Below are 6,000 nucleotides of genomic sequence, written 5' to 3'. Positions count from 1 at the left end.
ACGCAATTGACTCACTTTAGCACCCAGACGGCAGCAGTTTAAGGACCCTTAAGGCGCTTGAGAAAGGGGCCTTGTTGCTGGACCGCTGATATTTCAGGGGAAACAATTTTTCCCTGAAGAGGAGGCTGCAATGTGTCGGGATCATGACCTTTTGCACCCTGTCTGACCCTGAGAAGAAAGTGTGTGCTTTTGTGTGTGTCTGAGATTCCCCCACTAAGTGGTTTTTGCTGGAGGGGAGACAGACAGCTATAGAGACAGTGGTTTGGCACAGCCAAATGAGCGAGAGAGGGAGAGAGAGAGAGAGAGATGGTGGGGTGGTAAAGTTGAGTTGTGCCTCCGTTCAACCAAGTTCCTCCTTTCCCAAACCCGGAGAAAACAAGCAAAAGATCAGAAACACAGAGGCCAGTCTTTCCGCTGGTGGTCTGTTCCAGACTCCCATAGCTAAACATCAAGACAATACTGCCCTGTGTCTGCAGGCTCTTATTGGCTAACTAGCTAAGGAGCCTCCAGTCAGCTTTGATTGGCAGCTGTTTATAGAGCATTCAGATTACAGTAGTGTTACATTAACAGCCAATGGAACCGGGGTCGTGAGTTCTGGAGGCGGGCCAGCACAACATTTAAACTAAAAACTGATCATTCAAAAGAAGAAAAACACTGTGAAGGAGACAGAACATATATCATTCTAATAATAGAAGAAGGAGAAAACAGACCGATCAGGAATCAGGATTTTTTTTTTTTGCAATGTCCCCCCCCCCCCAACACGAATTTCCCCCGGTTTTTCTCCCCAATTGTACTTGGCCAATTTGACCTGCTGTCCCGGTCGTTGCTCCACCCCCTTTGCTGATCTGGGGAGAGCCCGAGACTAGCACATGCTTCCTCCGATACATGTGCAGTCGCCAGCCGCTTCTTTTCAACTGACAGCGAGGAAATTTCACCGGCAGGACGTAGCATGTGGGAGGATCACGCTATTCCCTCCATATATATGTAAGGGATTTTACGCTACTTTTGAATGGTTAGTCCTTAAGTTGACTTTACACGGTAGGCAATAATGAAAGAGAACAAAACTAATGCAGTCAACAACAGCAGCAAAAACTCATTTTGTGCTTTTTCCCCTGAACATCAGTCTAGCTCAGCATTTAGCCAGCGGTTTCTCAAGTACAAGCTCCTACTTCACTGTAGACCCAACACAGACACATATATGGTTTCCATTAGAAGCCATGTAATGTAATAATGCTCTCAAACAGGCCCGCTGCAACCAAGCAAAATGATGGTCTGCTAACCTGAAAGATTAGCTCTCTCTCCTTCTCCCCTGCTCTCTTCTTATTCCCCCTCTTCTTTCTCTTTACCTCATCCATTTCCACACTCCCTTCCTCTCCTCTCTCCCACTTGAATCTATTGTTATCGCCCCTCTCTCTGTTTCGTCATCCTCGTCTCCTCTCGTGTCCCGTCAGCTGATCCGCTCTGCCGCCACACTCCAACATCCCCTTCCCTTCTACTTCCTTCCTTTCATCCCAAAGGCTGGCATCTCCTTCTACATGTGTTCGGGTGTCTCGACCGCGAGTGGCTCACACAGCTGAAGGCTTTGTCACGTTGATTTTTTTTTGCACAGCTTTGAATCGAACACTCATTTTGACACAATTCTGAACCTGCTATGGCACCAGACCACCACTGGGTGGCAATAGATGACCAGTGGCCAGTGTTTCCAAACCCTTCAGGCTAGTATGTGTGTGTGTGTGTGTGTGTGTGTGTGTGTGTGTGTGTGTGTGTACGTACGTGTGTGTGTGTGTGTGTGTGTGTGTGTGTGTACGTACGTGTGTGTGTGTGTGTGTGTCCGTGTGTTTATGTGTGTTTGATGTTTGGCAATATCAGGCTTCATCAATGTTTTGACAAGTGGACGTTTTCCAGAACCTGACTGAGACGCGTGCGTGTGTTTGTGCATACATCTGTCTGTGTGTGTTTCTATGTAATTATGCATATGTGTGTGTGAGAGTGTGTGCATACGTCTGTCCATATATGTGTGTGTGTGTGTGTGTCATGCTCTTTGAAGTTGCTGGGTTGGCCCGGTGTATTAGTTAAAAGCAGCCCATTATGGAATTCAATAAAAACAAACACACGGCCGTCGCAGATTTCAACTGCCTCCCTCTTACTCTCATTCTGTTCGTCCAAGCCTGCAGGGGAAGTCAATTTCCTGTGAGTCCAGAGTCAAATACACACTGAATGCTTATGCACGCGCGCACACACACACGCGCACACACACACACACGCACACAAACGTTACGAAAAAAATTAAATTAAATTAAAAAAAAATCCTAAAACCCAAAACTGCCTTTTTATAACTGGATCAAAAGCAAACCCAGAAATAATTACCGGTCGTTGACTTTATCTCAAAGTGAAAAAATATATTCGGATTAGAAAACAACCGCACCAATCTACTTGCCCTGTTAAATCTAATTAGGCACTGCTATCATTTACTTACAAGCTTTCCTAAACCACATTTGTGGTGCGTGCATGTGTGTGTGTGTGTGTGTGTGTGTGTGTGTGTGTGTGTGCGTGTGTGAATAGTGTTTTAGATTATGTGGTACTGTCTCTTTTGTGTGTGATTTCTTTTCATGGAAGTGTGTGTGTGTGTGTGTGGGGGGGGGTGCTTCTGCATGTTTGTGTGTTCGATACATGTGTCATTTGCCTTAATGAGTGTGTGTTTTTGTGTGCGTTTGCCAGTGATTCTGTGAGTGTGTGTGTGTGTTTGCATATGTGTGTGTGTGTGTGTGTGTGTGTGTGTGTGTGTGTGTGTGTGTGTCTGAGTGTGTGTTTAGCAGCCCAATCTGGTTAAACTGATGTTGAGCAGACAGCCATCCCGGGCCCATATTGCCGTGGTAACCTCAATTAGTCGTTGCTGAGAAGGCAGCTGCTGAGCGGCGAGCTCCTCCGCTGTTTTCCTTCTTTCATTGAAGCCGGCCGCTCCGTTCAGATGAAATTTGTCGTTTTCAGGAACGGATTGGAAGCTTTTTGATGTTGGCTTTGAGGAATGCGCGCCCGTAGTTTCAGGCCTATAAGGTTTCAGGAAGAGGATGGGTGACTGGCTTCTGAGCGTTTTAAACCTATAATGTCCAAAAGGACTGGCTGTCTGTTTTTCACCGCAGCACCGCGGTTTTCAAGAGCCAAACTCAGGTCAGGCAGTCAGAACGAGGCTCTCTCCTAAACCGGGGTGCTATCGAATTTTAAAATCATTTTCCTTTAATCATGCCTGTTCTTTATTGAGCAGCGTCTGATTAATAAAGTTAACATGCAAATAAAGGTGTTAGGTGTCAAAGGTGTCAAAGTTGCTTTGTTGGCTAAACCTAACCAAGTTGCTTTGTTGGCTAAACCTAACCAAGTTGCTTTGTTGCCTAACCCTAACCAAGTTGCTTTGTTGCCTAACCCTAACCAAGTTGCTTTGTTGCCTAACCCTAACCAAGTTGCTTTGTTGCCTAAACCTAACCAAGTTGCTTTAGTTGCCTAAACCTAACCAAGTTGCTTTAGTTGGCTAAACCTAACCAAGTTGCTTTAGTTGCCTAAACCTAACCAAGTTGCTTTAGTTGCCTAAACCTAACCAAGTTGCTTTAGTTGGCTAAACCTATCCAAGTTGCTTTGTTGCCTAACCCTAACCAAGTTGCTTTGTTGCCTAAACCTAACCAAGTTGCTTTGTTGCCTAACCCTAACCAAGTTGCTTTGTTGCCTAAACCTAACCAAGTTGCTTTGTTGCCTAACCCTAACCAAGTTGCTTTGTTGCCTAAACCTAACCAAGTTGCTTTAGTTGCCTAAACCTAACCAAGTTGCTTTGTTGGCTAAACCTAACCAAGTTGCTTTGTTGCCTAACCCTAACCAAGTTGCTTTGTTGCCTAACCCTAACCAAGTTGCTTTGTTGCCTAAACCTAACCAAGTTGCTTTAGTTGCCTAAACCTAACCAAGTTGCTTTGTTGCCTAAACCTAACCAAGCTGCTTTGTTGCCTAAACCTAACCAAGTTGCTTTAGTTGGCTAAACCTAACCAAGTTGCTTTGTTGCCTAAACCTAACCAAGTTGCTTTGTTGCCTAAACCTAACCAAGCTGCTTTGTTGACTAAACCTAACCAAGTTGCTTTGTTGCCTAACCCTAACCAAGTTGCTTTGTTGCCTAAACCTAACCAAGTTGCTTTGTTGCCTAAACCTAACCAAGTTGCTTTAGTTGGCTAAACCTAACCAAGTTGCTTTAGTTGCCTAAACCTAACCAAGTTGCTTTAGTTGGCTAAACCTAACCAAGTTGCTTTAGTTGCCTAAACCTAACCAAGTTGCTTTAGTTGGCTAAACCTAACCAAGTTGCTTTAGTTGCCTAAACCTAACCAAGTTGCTTTAGTTGGCTAAACCTAACCAAGTTGCTTTAGTTGCCTAAACCTAACCAAGTTGCTTTAGTTGCCTAAACCTAACCAAGTTGCTTTGTTGCCTAACCCTAACCAAGTTGCTTTGTTGCCTAAACCTAACCAAGTTGCTTTGTTGCCTAAATGACAACGTTTGTCCTTTCGTTTTTAACGGTGGAGGAACGTAACCGGGCAAGTCAGTATAGTGGAACAAGTGGTCCTCTGCCTCATCAAGCCACTGCATCCCTTTCTTCCTCTATCCATCTTTCCCTGTCTATCCATCATCGTCCCTCCACACTATCCTCCTCTCTCTCTCCATCTCCCACTTTCCCTCTCTCTCTCCCCCCTCCCTCCCCCCTCCCTCCTCTCTCCACTCCTCCCCCCTCACTCCTCTCTCCCCCTCCCTCTGTTGCTTGCTTTGTCTCTACTTTTCTCTCTCAGAACTTCCTCCTTTCATCCTGCTTATCCCTCCCTGCATCGCCCCCTCTGTCGCTGGCTGATGAATAACAGTAGACGTGCGCTCTTTGACCTGATGGGAGATTAGTGTGGCATTTAGTAAAGGGCAGCGCATTAATACACAACACACACACACTCTCTCTCTCTCTCTCTCCATCACACATACACACACGCATGCGCGCGCGCACACACACACACACACACACACACTCTCTCTCTCACACACACACACACACACACACACACACACACACACACGCACGCGCACACACACATTCAACACTGTGCATGCATAAACAACACTTTCATCTGTTGCTAATGAGGGCACACTGAAGGACTTCTACACCTTCACCTCGCTCTCTTTCTGTCACCCTCTCTCTCCCTCTCTGTGTGTCTCCCCACCCTCTCTCTCCCTCTCTGTGTGTCTCCCCACCCTCTCTCTCCCTCTCTGTGTGTCTCCCCACCCTCTCTCTCCCTCTCTGTGTCTCCCCACCCTCTCTCTCCCTCTCTGTCTCCCCACCCTCTCTCTCCCTCTCTGTGTCTCCCCACCCTCTCTCTCCCTCTCTCTGTCTCCCTACCCTCTCTCTCCCTCTCTCTGTCTCCCTACCCTCTCTCTCCCTCTCTCTGTCTCCCCACCCTCTCTCTCCCTCTCTCTGTCTCCCTACCCTCTCTCTCCCTCTCTCTGTTTCCCTACCCTCTCTCTCCCTCTCTCTGTCTCCCCACCCTCTCTCTCCCTCTCTCTGTCTCCCTACCCTCTCTCTCCCTCTCTCTGTCTCCCCACCCTCTCTCTCCCTCTCTCTGTCTCCCCACCCTCTCTCTCCCTCTCTCTGTCTCCCCACCCTCTCTCTCCCTCTTTCTGTCTCCCTACCCTCTCTCTCCCTCTCTCTGTCTCCCTCTCTCTCTCTCCCTCTCTCTGTCTCCCCACCCTCTCTCTCCCTCTCTGTGTGTCTCCTGCACTTTTCTCTTTATCCTGTTGCTTTTTGCTCTATTTTTGGGAGGCATCTCCCTGTCTGTCCACTCACTTTTCAAACCCTGTTTCTCCCTCCGGCCCGTGTTGTAGATGTACATGTACGTGCGTACCTGCATATATAGTTACAGTAGATGTGACATTACATGATAACTCTTACACTTCTCACCTGGCCGTCATTGGAATGGTACACATTTGGTATCATTT

The 6,000-nt window shown here is 47.0% G+C and overlaps 2 protein-coding genes across 2 annotated transcripts in view; both read right to left on the bottom strand.

The window, feature by feature from the left end:
* LOC310790632 (histone H3.2) overlaps positions 1-6,000 on the bottom strand; it is a gene marked incomplete at its 3' end in the record, with an annotated part of 494,832 nt that overhangs the window by 68,258 nt on the left and 420,574 nt on the right. The gene's annotated exons all lie outside the window — the stretch shown is intronic.
* slit3 (slit homolog 3) overlaps positions 1-6,000 on the bottom strand; it is a gene marked incomplete at its 5' end in the record, with an annotated part of 417,236 nt that overhangs the window by 5,096 nt on the left and 406,140 nt on the right. The window lies entirely within an intron of this gene.

The sequence above is a fragment of the Poromitra crassiceps genome (genome assembly GCF_964638095.1).
Source record: "Poromitra crassiceps genome assembly, chromosome: 15".
Taxonomy (NCBI): domain Eukaryota; kingdom Metazoa; phylum Chordata; class Actinopteri; order Beryciformes; family Melamphaidae; genus Poromitra; species Poromitra crassiceps.
Note: the sequence above shows the minus strand (reverse complement) of the source record. Positions and strands in the feature narration are given on the sequence as shown.